The following is a 16,715-nucleotide window of genomic DNA, read 5'->3' on the forward strand; positions in this document are numbered from 1 at the left end:
AACTCGTCTAAGGGGAGCATTTTCAAAGCCCTAAGGGAGTTGGGAGCACAAGTGTGTGACTGTGCTTTGTGCCCACTGCTTGGTGCTCCTAAATCCCCCAGGTGCTTAGCTTGGGAGCTTTTCCGGGCAGGGGCTGCGGCTAGGGTTGCCAGGTGTCCCGTTTGAACCGGACAGTCCAGTATTTGAGCTTTCTGTCCAGGAGATAAATTGAGAAAATATCTCAGTTTTCTAAATAAGATGTACTCTAGGTTGTGATGCAATGGCAAGTATGTCTGGTATTTTTATTGACCATCTGGCAACCCTGGCTGCGGCTGCCTCTCACTACTCTGGTGTGGACAAAGCACTGCAGTCATCCCGGGACAACGCCCCCAGAGACGCTCTCCCTCTGGGGCAGGGTCCTTTAATGCTTTTCACACTGACATAGGCTACGGGACAGCCCCTTGGACACGGGCATGAGTGTCCCCGCGGGGCGGTATCCCCCGGACGCTGCGCAATGCAGAGAAGAGGGGTGAGTCCTGGGGGATTGGTGGGACAAGAGACGTTCCGTTATTTTAACCCCACCCGCTATAAAGCAGCAAAACCCTGGGTCCAGGTACTCAAAAGTGCAGGGCTCTGCTTCTGCGGGATTAGCCGCCCCTTCTCGGCTGGGAACACGCAGGCGAAGCATCAAAGGGCTCCCACCCCACTGAGATGGTGACTGCATGTCTCGGGAAGGGAAGAATCCAGCCATGGGGGGGGGGGGGAGGGATCCCCTCTGGCACTGACAGAGAGGCCCAGAGACATGCAGAAGGAAAGTTCGGGAGGGAGGGGGCAGAGATACCAGGTAGGGAGGAGGACGGAGGTGCAGCTAACTCTGGTACTCGTGACACCCAGACCCCATCTCTCCCCACCTCCTTGGACCCAGGCAGCACCTGCTCCTTTTTGTCTCCTCTCCCATTGACTGCCGCCCTCCTCACCACCAGGTCTCCCAAAGGTTCCTCTCCCCAAATGTTTCCCACTCCCCTCCCACTGTTCCTCGCTCCCAAATCCCTGGGGTCCTGTGAAACAAACGTCTCTTCCTCCCTCCTGTGGCTGGCACCTCCATGTCCTGTAGCCTGGCCCCCCTCCCTTTACTCCATTCTTCACCAACCCTTCCAGCTCCTTGAGTTCCATTTCTTCCAGCCTCCACCCCAACTCCCTACATCTGCATCTCCACCCCAGCCCTGCCTCCCAGCCCCGCCTCTTAGCCCCCGGCCCCAAACCTTCCCTTCCCTGGTTCTTCCCTCCCCAAACTGCCTGTTCTGGTTATTTCTAGGCCAGGGGTGAAGCAGGAGCCATTCTGCTGGGCACTCTGCAAACACAGAACAAGGACAGTCCCAGCCCCACGCGTCTGGCCCTTGAAGAACAAACCCAGAGGCAGAGGGACCTGGATAGACGGGATGGTGAGGGGCAATTTCCCTCAGCAGCTTGGGCCGTCCTGGCAGAATGGTGTCTCAGTCTCCCAGGAGATCACGGTAGTGGGAACCAACTGTCCATGTTGTGCTAGACAAGGGCGATAGGAAGCCGCTCTGGGGTGCCCCACTAAGCCTGGCGGGCTGGGGGCGGGGCTTTGGGTGCTGTCAGCACGCTGGGCTGCACAGCCACAGTGTACTCCAGGGATCTGGTGGCCAAGTAGTGTAGTGGCTGCACTCCCAGTCCCCTGCCCTGAGCCTCCAAACACCCCCCACCACCTACCCCTGACTCCTGCACCACAATCCCTGCACTGCGCCCCCCCTCACTCCTGGACTCCCTGCCCTGAGCTCTCCACACCCATACACTCTCCAGCCCCCTGTCCTGAGCTCCACCATACCCCTGCCCTGAGCTCCCCATCCTCCCACACTCCCCACCCCCTGCCCTGAGCTCCCCCACATCCTCACACTCCTCATCCCCCGCCCTGAGCTCCCCATACTCCCACATTCCCCATCCCACTGCTCTGAGCTCCCCCACATCTACAAACTTCCCACCCCCCTGCCCTGAGCTCCCCCACATCCTCACACTCCATCCCCCTAACCTGAGCTCCCCACACCCACACACCCCAGCCCTGAGCTCCCTGGATTCCACACATTCAAATTTCTCACAGGTAATTTCCTGTCATTCAGTTTGGACACAGGCCGGCTAACCTTGTGAGGAGGGCTTTAAACTAGGTTCGACGGGGACAGGTGAGCAAAGCCCACAGGTAAGTGCTGAATGTGCGGGACTGAGAGATGGGTTGGAAATGGGGGGGATTACGGCCTATAATGGGAAGGAGCAAGGAGGGTCAGGGCACAACAGGGAGGCAAGATCAAATCAGTATCTTAGATGCCTATATACAAATCCAAGAAGTATGGGTAATACGCAGGAAGAACTGGAATTGCTAACCAATAAATACAACTTTGATATCATTGGTATTACAGAAACCTGGTGGGATGGGACGCACGATTGGAATGTTGGTATGGAAGGGTACGGCTTGCTCAGGAAGGACAGACAGGGAAAAAAGGGAGGAGGGGTTGCCTTGTATATTAAAAATGTACACACTTGGACTGAAGTGGAGATGAACGTAGGAGATAGCTGTGTAGACAGTCTCTGGGTTAAGCTAAAAGGGGTAAAAAACGAGGGTGATATCATGCTAGGAGTCTACCACAGGCCACCTAGCCAGGTGGAAGAGGTGGATGAGGCCTTTTTTAAACAATTAACAAAACTAGCCAAAGCCCAAGATTTGGTGGTGATGGGGGACTTCAACTATCCAGACATATGTTGGGAAACTAACACAGCGGGGCGCAGGCTATCCAAGAAGTTTCTGGACTGCATTGGAGACAACTTTCTGTTTCAGAAGGTTGAAAAAGCTACCAGAGGAGAAGCTGTTCTGGATTTGGTTTTAAGAAATAGGGAGGAACTAGTTGAGAACTTGAAAGTGGAAGACAGTATAGGGGACAGTGACCACGAAATAATAGAGTTCATGATCTTAAGGAAAGGTAGAAGGGAGACCAGCACAATTGAGCTAATGGATTTCAGGAAGGCAGATTTTGATAAGTTCAGAGAACTTGTAGGTAAGGTCCCATGGGAAGCAAGACTGAAGGGAAAAACAACTGAGGAGAGTTGGAAGTATTTCAAAGGGACGTTGTTAAGGGCCCAAAAGCAAACAATTCCGCTGTGTAGGAAAGATAGAAAATATGGCAAAAGACCAGCTTGGCTTAACAAGGAGATCTTGCATGATCTCAAAATAAAAAAGGAGTCGTATAAAAAATGGAAACTAGGACAACTAACAAAGGATGAATATAGGCAAGCAACACGGGAATGCAGGGGCAAGATTAGAAAGGCAAAGGCACAAAATGAGATCAAACTAGCTACAGGCATAAAGGGAAACAAGAAGACCTTTTATAAATACATTAAAAGCAAGAGGAAGACCAAGGACAGGGTAGGCCCACTGCTTAGTGAGGAGGGAGAAGCAGTAACAGGAAACTTGGAAATGTCAGAGATGCTCAATGACTTCTTTGTTTCGGTCTTCACCGAGAAGTCTGGAGGTGTGCCTAACGTAGTGAATACAAGCAGAGAGAGGGTAAGTTTAGAAGATAGGATACACAAAGAACAAGTTAAAAATCACTTAGGAAAGTTAGATGTCAGCAAGTCACCAGCTCCTGATGAAATGCATCCCAGGATACTCAAGGAGCTGATAGAGGAGCTATCTGAGCCTTTAGCTATGATTTTTGAAAAATCATGGCAGACAGGGGAGATTCCAGAAGACTGGAAAAGGGCAAATATTGTGCCCATCTATAAAAAGGGGAATAAGAACAACCCAGGAAACTACAGACCGGTCAGTTTAACGTCTGTCCCAGGGAAGATAATGGAGCAGGTAATTAAGGAAATCATATGCAAACACTTGGAAGGTAATAAAGTGATAGGGAATAGCCAGCATGGGTTTGTGAAGAACAAGTCATGCCAAACTAATCTGATAGCTTTCTTTGATAGGATAACGAGCCTTGTGGATAAGGGAGAAGCGGTGGATGTCATATACCTAGACTTTAGTAAGGCATTTGATACGGTCTCGCATGATATTCTTATTGATAAACTAGGCAACTATAACTTAGATAGGGCCACGATAAGGTGGGTGCATAATTGGTTGGATAACCGTAGTCAGAGAGTTGTTGTTAACAGTTCTAAATCCTGCTGGAAAGGGATAACAAGTGGAGTTCCTCAAGGGTCTGTTTTGGGACCCGTACTGTTCAATATCTTCTTCAATGATGTAGATATTGGGATAGAGAGTACGCTTATTAAGTTTGCAGATGATACCAAACTGGGTGGGGTTGCAACTTCTTTGGAGGAGAGGGACATAATTCAAAATGACCTTAGCAAGTTAGGGAAATGGTCAGAGGTAAACAGGATGAGGTTTAATAAAGAGAAATGCAAAGTGCTCCACTTAGGAAGGAACAATCAGTTCCATACATACAAGATGGGATGCGACTGTCTAGGAAGGAGCATGGTGGAAAGAGATCTAGGGGTCATAGTGGACCACAAGTTGAATATGAGTCAACAGTGTGATGCTGTTGCAAAAAAAGCAAATATGATTCTAGGTTGTATCAACAGGTGTGTTGTAAGCAAAACTCGTGAAGTTGTGGTACCGCCCCAGGGTCAGGAGCATGTCAGGTCTCTTCAGACATGCATGTGCCTATTGGGCCACGGCCCCTGGGTGTCACGCAGCTGGAGCGTGGCATGGCATGTGCTTGCACGTGCACAGGTGTCTGTGTGATCCGTGGGAGGCATGGCCCACGTGCGCGGTCCCTGGTCTCCCTCCCGCCTCCTCCCCCAAACTACTTAATTGGAACTACTTCCCCGGTACGGTCTCCCTGGATGACCCTGCCGACTCCAGTGCTGGAACTCCTTGTGGTGGCCCCTCCGGTGTGCCCAGGTCAGGGCCCTCCAGTCCCGGCTCGCTGCCTCCCGGGCTGGCACGGACCGCCCCGCCCCCCAAGAGTCGGTCGAGGGCAGGGAAGTAGGGGCAGGTGGCAGCCCCTGCTGCGGCGCCGCCCCTGGTGGCCATGGCGTACGCCTGCCGCAGCTGTTTTACTTTCAGGTGCTCCCACGGCAGAAGATGCGAAAGGCCCTGGAAGGAAAGCCCTCCTGCTTTTTTACCTCGGGAGGATGTGGGCTACCAACCGAAGCTCTGAGCCAAGGACTGAAGGACCCGTCCAAGCCGTGGCCGTACTCCCGAGACTTGACCGAAGCCAGCTCTCTCTTCCATGACTGCTGCAAGCCTCAACCGAGAACGTGGCGAGTGCTCCCACAATTCCCTCTCCCCCTTTCCATTGAGGATTCTGAAGGACCGTCAGCTGGTGATTTTTGGCTCTGACTGTAAGGGATGAATTGAGCCGGGAACGTAGCTGGTCCTCTTGGGCTGGGCAGAAGCTTTTGATGGGATGAGATGGGTTTTGGTCAGCCGGCGTGTGCCTAAAGAGCGTGGGTGGTGGCGATGCGGGAGAAGCGGCGCGTCGGAGGGAATTGCTCGCGTGTCCTGTTGTTGAGCAGTATGGCGAAGGCAGAAGTTCTCTTTGTGAGGGGCTTGGCGTGCCTCGGAGTAGTAGAGCAAGGCCAGTGTTGATGCTGTGGCAGCTCTCTGTCTAGGCGTTTTGTCTAGGCCTGAATGAAGGCTCTGGGTAGCGTGGTCCAGAAGTGCTTTGTTCCACGAGCGTCTGGAGAGCCTCCCTGGCGCGCTCCCTGAGCGGGTCCCGGCGGCCCTTGTGGGTGGGAAAAGGGCAGGAGGAAGCCCTGTTGCCTGAGGACAGAAGAGGAGGCCTCCGTGCCTCCCACACAGGAAGCGGGGGGCTGCCGAGAGCTTCCCCGCAGGCGGCATCCTGGCCTGGCCTTTAGCTACTTGCAGCCTGGAGTGAAGGCGCGGAGTCAAAAGAGGCCGGCCCACACGTAGCAGAGGATGGTTTCGATCCATCGACCTCTGGGTTATGGGCCCAGCACGCTTCCGCTGCGCCACTCTGCTCCCTTGGGGCTAGGCTGCCCGCAATCCACTCTAGCACCTGGGCTGCACTGGCACGGCCAGGCAGAGGAGCAGGCTGCTAGGCAGCGTTTCGGAAAGCCCTTCGAGGTCTCTGTGGCGCAATGGGTCAGCGCGTTCGGCTGTTAACCGAAAGGATGGTGATTCGAGCCCACCCGGGGACGTGGCTACGCTCGGCCTCCTGGCGCTTGCTAGCGGGCTCCCTTTTGCCACCTCCAAGCCATCCCTCTCGGCCTCGGTGAGGTCACCTTGTGGCCGGCAAGGTTCAGGGGCCGTGCCGTGCCACAGGAGCCAGTCTCCCAGCAACCGCGCCGGGGCCTCGGCCTCGGGGCTTAAGCCCCGAGCCCAAGCGCAAAAGCTCCAGCCGGGCAGGTGTCGTTCCCCTCCCGCCTCTACGCCAGCTGAGAGGGAGAAACGCACGAGCCGCGCGGGTTCTTAGCCGCCTCCCTCCTGCGGGCCTGTTTGCTGCGCAGACCTCTGGGCCTGTCTCATGCCTCCCCTGGGAAGCGTGGCCGCGCGAACTGAGCCCCAGTCGCAGCTCCTGAGGTTTCCTGTGCAGCCTTGGACTTGCATGGCTGCCATGGTTTCTCTTTGGAAGGGACTCGGTCCCGCTTGGACAGGCGACTCGCCCGTGTGACTCCAAACGCCATCTTGTGGCTGTCTTTTTCCCCCACAGCCAGAACACCAGGATTCGCCTCCCACGGCAGAAGATGCAAAAGGCCCTGGAAGGAAAGCCCTCCTGCTTTTTTACCTCGGGAGGATGTGGGCTACCAACCGAAGCTCTGAGCCAAGGACTGAAGGACCCGTCCAAGCCGTGGCCGTACTCCCGAGACTTGACCGAAGCCAGCTCTCTCTTCCATGACTGCTGCAAGCCTCAACCGAGAACGTGGCGAGTGCTGCCCGTGCTCCCACAATTCCCTCTCCCCCTTTCCATTGAGGATTCTGAAGGACCGTCAGCTGGTGATTTTTGGCTCTGACTGTAAGGGATGAATTGAGCCGGGAACGTAGCTGGTCCTCTTGGGCTGGGCAGAAGCTTTTGATGGGATGAGATGGGTTTTGGTCAGCCGGCGTGTGTCTAAAGAGTGTGGGTGGTGGCGATGCGGGAGAAGCGGCGCGTCGGAGGGAATTGCTCGCGTGTCCTGTTGTTGAGCAGTATGGCGAAGGCAGAAGTTCTCTTTGTGAGGGGTTTGGCGTGCCTGGGAGTAGTAGCGCAAGGCCAGTGTTGATGCTGTGGCAGCTCTTTGTCTAGGCGTTTTGTCTAGGCCTGAATGAAGGCTCTGGGTAGCGTGGTCCAGAAGTGCTTTGTTCCACGAGCGTCTGGAGAGCCTCCCTGGCGCGCTCCCTGAGCGGGTCCCGGCGGCCCATGTGGGTGGGAAAAGGGCAGGAGGAAGCCCTGTTGCCTGAGGACAGAAGAGGAGGCCTCCGTGCCTCCCACACAGGAAGCGGGGGGCTGCCGAGAGCTTCCCCGCAGGCGGCATCCTGGCCTGGCCTTTAGCTACTTGCAGCCTGGAGTGAAGGCGCGGAGTCAAAAGAGGCCGGCCCACACGTAGCAGAGGATGGTTTCGATCCATCGACCTCTGGGTTATGGGCCCAGCACGCTTCCGCTGCGCCACTCTGCTCCCTTGGGGCTAGACTGCCCGCAATCCACTCTAGCACCTGGGCTGCACTGGCACGGCCAGGCAGAGGAGCAGGCTGCTAGGCAGCGTTTCGGAAAGGCCTTTGAGGTCTCTGTGGCGCAATGGGTCAGCGCGTTCGGCTGTTAACCGAAAGGATGGTGGTTCGAGCCCACCCGGGGACGTGGCTACGCTCGGCCTCCTGGCGCTTGCTAGCGGGCTCCCTTTTGCCACCTCCAAGCCATCCCTCTCGGCCTCGGTGAGGTCACCTTGTGGCCGGCAAGGTTCAGGGGCCGTGCCGTGCCACGGGAGCCCGTCTCCCAGCAACCGCGCCGGGGCCTCGGCCTCGGGGCTTAAGCCCCGAGCCCAAGCGCGAAAGCTCCAGCCGGGCAGGTGTCGTTCCCCTCCCGCCTCTACGCCAGCTGAGAGGGAGAAACGCACGAGCCGCGCGGGTTCTTAGCCGCCTCCCTCCTGCGGGCCTGTTTGCTGCGCAGACCTCTGGGCCTGTCTCATGCCTCCCCTGGGAAGCGTGGCCGCGCGAACTGAGCCCCAGTCGCAGCTCCTGAGGTTTCCTGTGCAGCCTTGGACTTGCATGGCTGCCATGGTTTCTCTTTGGAAGGGACTCGGTCCCGCTTGGACAGGCGACTCGCCCGTGTGACTCCAAACGCCATCTTGTGGCTGTCTTTTTCCCCCACAGCCAGAACACCAGGATTCGCCTCCCACGGCAGAAGATGCAAAAGGCCCTGGAAGGAAAGCCCTCCTGCTTTTTTACCTCGGGAGGATGTGGGCTACCAACCGAAGCTCTGAGCCAAGGACTGAAGGACCCGTCCAAGCCGTGGCCGTACTCCCGAGACTTGACCGAAGCCAGCTCTCTCTTCCATGACTGCTGCAAGCCTCAACCGAGACCGTGGCGAGTGCTCCCACAATTCCCTCTCCCCCTTTCCATTGAGGATTCTGAAGGACCGTCAGCTGGTGATTTTTGGCTCTGACTGTAAGGGATGAATTGAGCCGGGAACGTAGCTGGTCCTCTTGGGCTGGGCAGAAGCTTTTGATGGGATGAGATGGGTTTTGGTCAGCCGGCGTGTGCCTAAAGAGCGTGGGTGGTGGCGATGCGGGAGAAGCGGCGCGTCGGAGGGAATTGCTCGCGTGTCCTGTTGTTGAGCAGTATGGCGAAGGCAGAAGTTCTCTTTGTGAGGGGTTTGGCGTGCCTGGGAGTAGTAGAGCAAGGCCAGTGTTGATGCTGTGGCAGCTCTTTGTCTAGGCGTTTTGTCTAGGCCTGAATGAAGGCTCTGGGTAGCGTGGTCCAGAAGTGCTTTGTTCCACGAGCGTCTGGAGAGCCTCCCTGGCGCGCTCCCTGAGCGGGTCCCGGCGGCCCTTGTGGGTGGGAAAAGGGCAGGAGGAAGCCCTGTTGCCTGAGGACAGAAGAGGAGGCCTCCGTGCCTCCCACACAGGAAGCGGGGGGCTGCCGAGAGCTTCCCCGCAGGCGGCATCCTGGCCTGGCCTTTAGCTACTTGCAGCCTGGAGTGAAGGCGCGGAGTCAAAAGAAGACGGCCCACACGTAGCAGAGGATGGTTTCGATCCATCGACCTCTGGGTTATGGGCCCAGCACGCTTCCGCTGCGCCACTCTGCTCCCTTGGGGCTAGACTGCCCGCAATCCACTCTAGCACCTGGGCTGCACTGGCACGGCCAGCCAGAGGAGCAGGCTGCTAGGCAGCGTTTCGGAAAGCCCTTCGAGGTCTCTGTGGCGCAATGGGTCAGCGCGTTCGGCTGTTAACCGAAAGGATGGTGGTTCGAGCCCACCCGGGGACGTGGCTACGCTCGGCCTCCTGGCGCTTGCTAGCGGGCTCCCTTTTGCCACCTCCAAGCCATCCCTCTCGGCCTCGGTGAGGTCACCTTGTGGCCGGCAAGGTTCAGGGGCCGTGCCGTGCCACGGGAGCCCGTCTCCCAGCAACCGCACCGGGGCCTCGGCCTCGGGGCTTAAGCCCCGAGCCCAAGCGCGAAAGCTCCAGCCGGGCAGGTGTCGTTCCCCTCCCGCCTCTACGCCAGCTGAGAGGGAGAAACGCACGAGCCGCGCGGGTTCTTAGCCGCCTCCCTCCTGCGGGCCTGTTTGCTGCGCAGACCTCTGGGCCTGTCTCATGCCTCCCCTGGGAAGCGTGGCCGCGCGAACTGAGCCCCAGTCGCAGCTCCCGAGGTTTCCTGTGCAGCCTTGGACTTGCATGGCTGCCATGGTTTCTCTTTGGGAGGGACTCGGTCCCGCTTGGACAGGCGACTCGCCCGTGTGACTCCAAACGCCATCTTGTGGCTGTCTTTTTCCCCCACAGCCAGAACACCAGGATTCGCCTCCCACGGCAGAAGATGCAAAAGGCCCTGGAAGGAAAGCCCTCCTGCTTTTTTACCTCGGGAGGATGTGGGCTACCAACCGAAGCTCTGAGCCAAGGACTGAAGGACCCGTCCAAGCCGTGGCCGTACTCCCGAGACTTGACCGAAGCCAGCTCTCTCTTCCATGACTGCTGCAAGCCTCAACCGAGAACGTGGCGAGTGCTCCCACAATTCCCTCTCCCCCTTTCCATTGAGGATTCTGAAGGACCGTCAGCTGGTGATTTTTGGCTCTGACTGTAAGGGATGAATTGAGCCGGGAACGTAGCTGGTCCTCTTGGGCTGGGCAGAAGCTTTTGATGGGATGAGATGGGTTTTGGTCAGCCGGCGTGTGCCTAAAGAGCGTGGGTGGTGGCGATGCGGGAGAAGCGGCGCGTCGGAGGGAATTGCTCGCGTGTCCTGTTGTTGAGCAGTATGGCGAAGGCAGAAGTTCTCTTTGTGAGGGGTTTGGCGTGCCTGGGAGTAGTAGAGCAAGGCCAGTGTTGATGCTGTGGCAGCTCTTTGTCTAGGCGTTTTGTCTAGGCCTGAATGAAGGCTCTGGGTAGCGTGGTCCAGAAGTGCTTTGTTCCACGAGCGTCTGGAGAGCCTCCCTGGCGCGCTCCCTGAGCGGGTCCCGGCGGCCCTTGTGGGTGGGAAAAGGGCAGGAGGAAGCCCTGTTGCCTGAGGACAGAAGAGGAGGCCTCCGTGCCTCCCACACAGGAAGCGGGGGGCTGCCGAGAGCTTCCCCGCAGGCGGCATCCTGGCCTGGCCTTTAGCTACTTGCAGCCTGGAGTGAAGGCGCGGAGTCAAAAGAGGCCGGCCCACACGTGGCAGAGGATGGTTTCGATCCATCGACCTCTGGGTTATGGGCCCAGCACGCTTCCGCTGCGCCACTCTGCTCCCTTTGGGCTAGACTGCCCGCAATCCACTCTAGCACCTGGGCTGCACTGGCACGGCCAGGCAGAGGAGCAGGCTGCTAGGCAGCGTTTCGGAAAGCCCTTCGAGGTCTCTGTGGCGCAATGGGTCAGCGCGTTCGGCTGTTAACCGAAAGGATGGTGGTTCGAACCCACCCGGGGACGTGGCTACGCTCGGCCTCCTGGCGCTTGCTAGCGGGCTCCCTTTTGCCACCTCCAAGCCATCCCTCTCGGCCTCGGTGAGGTCACCTTGTGGCCGGCAAGGTTCAGGGGCCGTGCCGTGCCACAGGAGCCCGTCTCCCAGCAACCGCGCCGGGGCCTCGGCCTCGGGGCTTAATCCCCGAGCCCAAGCGCAAAAGCTCCTGCCGGGCAGGTGTCGCTCCCCTCCCGCCTCTACGCCAGCTGAGAGGGAGAAACGCACGAGCCGCGCGGGTTCTTAGCCGCCTCCCTCCTGCGGGCCTGTTTGCTGCGCAGACCTCTGGGCCTGTCTCATGCCTCCCCTGGGAAGCGTGGCCGCGCGAACTGAGCCCCAGTCGCAGCTCCTGAGGTTTCCTGTGCAGCCTTGGACTTGCATGGCTGCCATGGTTTCTCTTTGGAAGGGACTCGGTCCCGCTTGGACAGGCGACTCGCCCGTGTGACTCCAAACGCCATCTTGTGGCTGTCTTTTTCCCCCACAGCCAGAACACCAGGATTCGCCTCCCACGGCAGAAGATGCAAAAGGCCCTGGAAGGAAAGCCCTCCTGCTTTTTTACCTCGGGAGGATGTGGGCTACCAACCGAAGCTCTGAGCCAAGGACTGAAGGACCCGTCCAAGCCGTGGCCGTACTCCCGAGACTTGACCGAAGCCAGCTCTCTCTTCCATGACTGCTGCAAGCCTCAACCGAGACCGTGGCGAGTGCTGCCCGTGCTCCCACAATTCCCTCTCCCCCTTTCCATTGAGGATTCTGAAGGACCGTCAGCTGGTGATTTTTGGCTCTGACTGTAAGGGATGAATTGAGCCGGGAACGTAGCTGGTCCTCTTGGGCTGGGCAGAAGCTTTTGATGGGATGAGATGGGTTTTGGTCAGCCGGCGTGTGCCTAAAGAGCGTGGGTGGTGGCGATGCGGGAGAAGCGGCGCGTCGGAGGGAATTGCTCGCGTGTCCTGTTGTTGAGCAGTATGGCGAAGGCAGAAGTTCTCTTTGTGAGGGGTTTGGCGTGCCTCGGAGTAGTAGAGCAAGGCCAGTGTTGATGCTGTGGCAGCTCTCTGTCTAGGCGTTTTGTCTAGGCCTGAATGAAGGCTCTGGGTAGCGTGGTCCAGAAGTGCTTTGTTCCACGAGCGTCTGGAGAGCCTCCCTGGCGCGCTCCCTGAGCGGGTCCCGGCGGCCCTTGTGGGTGGGAAAAGGGCAGGAGGAAGCCCTGTTGCCTGAGGACAGAAGAGGAGGCCTCCGTGCCTCCCACACAGGAAGCGGGGGGCTGCCCAGAGCTTCCCCGCAGGCGGCATCCTGGCCTGGCCTTTAGCTACTTGCAGCCTGGAGTGAAGGCGCGGAGTCAAAAGAGGCCGGCCCACACGTAGCAGAGGATGGTTTCGATCCATCGACCTCTGGGTTATGGGCCCAGCACGCTCCCGCTGCGCCACTCTGCTCCCTTGGGGCTAGACTGCCCGCAATCCACTCTAGCACCTGGGCTGCACTGGCACGGCCAGGCAGAGGAGCAGGCTGCTAGGCAGCGTTTCGGAAAGCCCTTCGAGGTCTCTGTGGCGCAATGGGTCAGCGCGTTCGGCTGTTAACCGAAAGGATGGTGATTCGAGCCCACCCGGGGACGTGGCTACGCTCGGCCTCCTGGCGCTTGCTAGCGGGCTCCCTTTTGCCACCTCCAAGCCATCCCTCTCGGCCTCGGTGAGGTCACCTTGTGGCCGGCAAGGTTCAGGGGCCGTGCCGTGCCACAGGAGCCCGTCTCCCAGCAACCGCGCCGGGGCCTCGGCCTCGGGGCTTAAGCCCCGAGCCAAAGCGCAAAAGCTCCAGCCGGGCAGGTGTCGTTCCCCTCCCGCCTCTACGCCAGCTGAGAGGGAGAAACGCACGAGCCGCGCGGGTTCTTAGCCGCCTCCCTCCTGCGGGCCTGTTTGCTGCGCAGACCTCTGGGCCTGTCTCATGCCTCCCCTGGGAAGCGTGGCCGCGCGAACTGAGCCCCAGTCGCAGCTCCTGAGGTTTCCTGTGCAGCCTTGGACTTGCATGGCTGCCATGGTTTCTCTTTGGGAGGGACTCGGTCCCGCTTGGACAGGCGACTCGCCCGTGTGACTCCAAACGCCATCTTGTGGCTGTCTTTTTCCCCCACAGCCAGAACACCAGGATTCGCCTCCCACGGCAGAAGATGCAAAAGGCCCTGGAAGGAAAGCCCTCCTGCTTTTTTACCTCGGGAGGATGTGGGCTACCAACCGAAGCTCTGAGCCAAGGACTGAAGGACCCGTCCAAGCCGTGGCCGTACTCCCGAGACTTGACCGAAGCCAGCTCTCTCTTCCATGACTGCTGCAAGCCTCAACCGAGAACGTGGCGAGTGCTCCCACAATTCCCTCTCCCCCTTTCCATTGAGGATTCTGAAGGACCGTCAGCTGGTGATTTTTGGCTCTGACTGTAAGGGATGAATTGAGCCGGGAACGTAGCTGGTCCTCTTGGGCTGGGCAGAAGCTTTTGATGGGATGAGATGGGTTTTGGTCAGCCGGCGTGTGCCTAAAGAGCGTGGGTGGTGGCGATGCGGGAGAAGCGGCGCGTCGGAGGGAATTGCTCGCGTGTCCTGTTGTTGAGCAGTATGGCGAAGGCAGAAGTTCTCTTTGTGAGGGGTTTGGCGTGCCTGGGAGTAGTAGAGCAAGGCCAGTGTTGATGCTGTGGCAGCTCTTTGTCTAGGCGTTTTGTCTAGGCCTGAATGAAGGCTCTGGGTAGCGTGGTCCAGAAGTGCTTTGTTCCACGAGCGTCTGGAGAGCCTCCCTGGCGCGCTCCCTGAGCGGGTCCCGGCGGCCCTTGTGGGTGGGAAAAGGGCAGGAGGAAGCCCTGTTGCCTGAGGACAGAAGAGGAGGCCTCCGTGCCTCCCACACAGGAAGCGGGGGGCTGCCGAGAGCTTCCCCGCAGGCGGCATCCTGGCCTGGCCTTTAGCTACTTGCAGCCTGGAGTGAAGGCGCGGAGTCAAAAGAGGCCGGCCCACACGTAGCAGAGGATGGTTTCGATCCATCGACCTCTGGGTTATGGGCCCAGCACGCTTCCGCTGCGCCACTCTGCTCCCTTGGGGCTAGACTGCCCGCAATCCACTCTAGCACCTGGGCTGCACTGGCACGGCCAGGCAGAGGAGCAGGCTGCTAGGCAGCGTTTCGGAAAGCCCTTCGAGGTCTCTGTGGCGCAATGGGTCAGCGTGTTCGGCTGTTAACCGAAAGGATGGTGATTCGAGCCCACCCGGGGACGTGGCTACGCTCGGCCTCCTGGCGCTTGCTAGCGGGCTCCCTTTTGCCACCTCCAAGCCATCCCTCTCGGCCTCGGTGAGGTCACCTTGTGGCCGGCAAGGTTCAGGGGCCGTGCCGTGCCACAGGAGCCCGTCTCCCAGCAACCGCGCCGGGGCCTCGGCCTCGGGGCTTAAGCCCCGAGCCAAAGCGCAAAAGCTCCAGCCGGGCAGGTGTCGTTCCCCTCCCGCCTCTACGCCAGCTGAGAGGGAGAAACGCACGAGCCGCGCGGGTTCTTAGCCGCCTCCCTCCTGCGGGCCTGTTTGCTGCGCAGACCTCTGGGCCTGTCTCATGCCTCCCCTGGGAAGCGTGGCCGCGCGAACTGAGCCCCAGTCGCAGCTCCTGAGGTTTCCTGTGCAGCCTTGGACTTGCATGGCTGCCATGGTTTCTCTTTGGGAGGGACTCGGTCCCGCTTGGACAGGCGACTTGCCCGTGTGACTCCAAACGCCATCTTGTGGCTGTCTTTTTCCCCCACAGCCAGAACACCAGGATTCGCCTCCCACGGCAGAAGATGCAAAAGGCCCTGGAAGGAAAGCCCTCCTGCTTTTTTACCTCGGGAGGATGTGGGCTACCAACCGAAGCTCTGAGCCAAGGACTGAAGGACCCGTCCAAGCCGTGGCCGTACTCCCGAGACTTGACCGAAGCCAGCTCTCTCTTCCATGACTGCTGCAAGCCTCAACCGAGAACGTGGCGAGTGCTCCCACAATTCCCTCTCCCCCTTTCCATTGAGGATTCTGAAGGACCGTCAGCTGGTGATTTTTGGCTCTGACTGTAAGGGATGAATTGAGCCGGGAACGTAGCTGGTCCTCTTGGGCTGGGCAGAAGCTTTTGATGGGATGAGATGGGTTTTGGTCAGCCGGCGTGTGCCTAAAGAGCGTGGGTGGTGGCGATGCGGGAGAAGCGGCGCGTCGGAGGGAATTGCTCGCGTGTCCTGTTGTTGAGCAGTATGGCGAAGGCAGAAGTTCTCTTTGTGAGGGGTTTGGCGTGCCTGGGAGTAGTAGAGCAAGGCCAGTGTTGATGCTGTGGCAGCTCTTTGTCTAGGCGTTTTGTCTAGGCCTGAATGAAGGCTCTGGGTAGCGTGGTCCAGAAGTGCTTTGTTCCACGAGCGTCTGGAGAGCCTCCCTGGCGCGCTCCCTGAGCGGGTCCCGGCGGCCCTTGTGGGTGGGAAAAGGGCAGGAGGAAGCCCTGTTGCCTGAGGACAGAAGAGGAGGCCTCCGTGCCTCCCACACAGGAAGCGGGGGGCTGCCGAGAGCTTCCCCGCAGGCGGCATCCTGGCCTGGCCTTTAGCTACTTGCAGCCTGGAGTGAAGGCGCGGAGTCAAAAGAGGCCGGCCCACACGTAGCAGAGGATGGTTTCGATACATCGACCTCTGGGTTATGGGCCCAACAGGCTTCCGCTGCGCCACTCTGCTCCCTTTGGGCTAGACTGCCCGCAATCCACTCTAGCACCTGGGCTGCACTGGCACGGCCAGGCAGAGGAGCAGGCTGCTAGGCAGCGTTTCGGAAAGCCCTTCGAGGTCTCTGTGGCGCAATGGGTCAGCGCGTTCGGCTGTTAACCGAAAGGATGGTGGTTCGAGCCCACCCGGGGACGTGGCTACGCTCGGCCTCCTGGCGCTTGCTAGCGGGCTCCCTTTTGCCACCTCCAAGCCATCCCTCTCGGCCTCGGTGAGGTCACCTTGTGGCCGGCAAGGTTCAGGGGCCGTGCCGTGCCACGGGAGCCCGTCTCCCAGCAACCGCGCCGGGGCCTCGGCCTCGGGGCTTAAGCCCCGAGCCCAAGCGCGAAAGCTCCAGCCGGGCAGGTGTCGTTCCCCTCCCGCCTCTACGCCAGCTGAGAGGGAGAAACGCACGAGCCGCGCGGGTTCTTAGCCGCCTCCCTCCTGCGGGCCTGTTTGCTGCGCAGACCTCTGGGCCTGTCTCATGCCTCCCCTGGGAAGCGTGGCCGCGCGAACTGAGCCCCAGTCGCAGCTCCTGAGGTTTCCTGTGCAGCCTTGGACTTGCATGGCTGCCATGGTTTCTCTTTGGAAGGGACTCGGTCCCGCTTGGACAGGCGACTCGCCCGTGTGACTCCAAACGCCATCTTGTGGCTGTCTTTTTCCCCCACAGCCAGAACACCAGGATTCGCCTCCCACGGCAGAAGATGCAAAAGGCCCTGGAAGGAAAGCCCTCCTGCTTTTTTACCTCGGGAGGATGTGGGCTACCAACCGAAGCTCTGAGCCAAGGACTGAAGGACCCGTCCAAGCCGTGGCCGTACTCCCGAGACTTGACCGAAGCCAGCTCTCTCTTCCATGACTGCTGCAAGCCTCAACCGAGACCGTGGCGAGTGCTGCCCGTGCTCCCACAATTCCCTCTCCCCCTTTCCATTGAGGATTCTGAAGG

At 59.1% G+C, this 16,715-nt stretch overlaps 4 non-coding genes across 4 annotated transcripts; all 4 read left to right on the forward strand.

Moving 5' to 3' along the window:
• Positions 1–7,722: 7,722 nt before the first annotated feature.
• On the forward strand, positions 7,723–7,796 carry TRNAN-GUU (transfer RNA asparagine (anticodon GUU)). Its single transcript has one exon. It is a non-coding gene; the product is annotated as a tRNA-Asn (tRNA).
• Positions 7,797–9,347: 1,551 nt separating this feature from the next.
• TRNAN-GUU (transfer RNA asparagine (anticodon GUU)) lies at positions 9,348–9,421 on the forward strand. Its single transcript has one exon. It is a non-coding gene; the product is annotated as a tRNA-Asn (tRNA).
• Positions 9,422–10,972: 1,551 nt separating this feature from the next.
• On the forward strand, positions 10,973–11,046 carry TRNAN-GUU (transfer RNA asparagine (anticodon GUU)). The gene has a single exon. It is a non-coding gene; the product is annotated as a tRNA-Asn (tRNA).
• A 4,810-nt stretch (positions 11,047–15,856) lies between these two features.
• TRNAN-GUU (transfer RNA asparagine (anticodon GUU)) lies at positions 15,857–15,930 on the forward strand. The gene has a single exon. It is a non-coding gene; the product is annotated as a tRNA-Asn (tRNA).
• The last annotated feature ends 785 nt before the right edge of the window (positions 15,931–16,715 follow it).

Source organism: Pelodiscus sinensis, chromosome 25 (genome assembly GCF_049634645.1).
Source record: "Pelodiscus sinensis isolate JC-2024 chromosome 25, ASM4963464v1, whole genome shotgun sequence".
Classification (NCBI taxonomy): Eukaryota; Metazoa; Chordata; order Testudines; family Trionychidae; genus Pelodiscus; species Pelodiscus sinensis.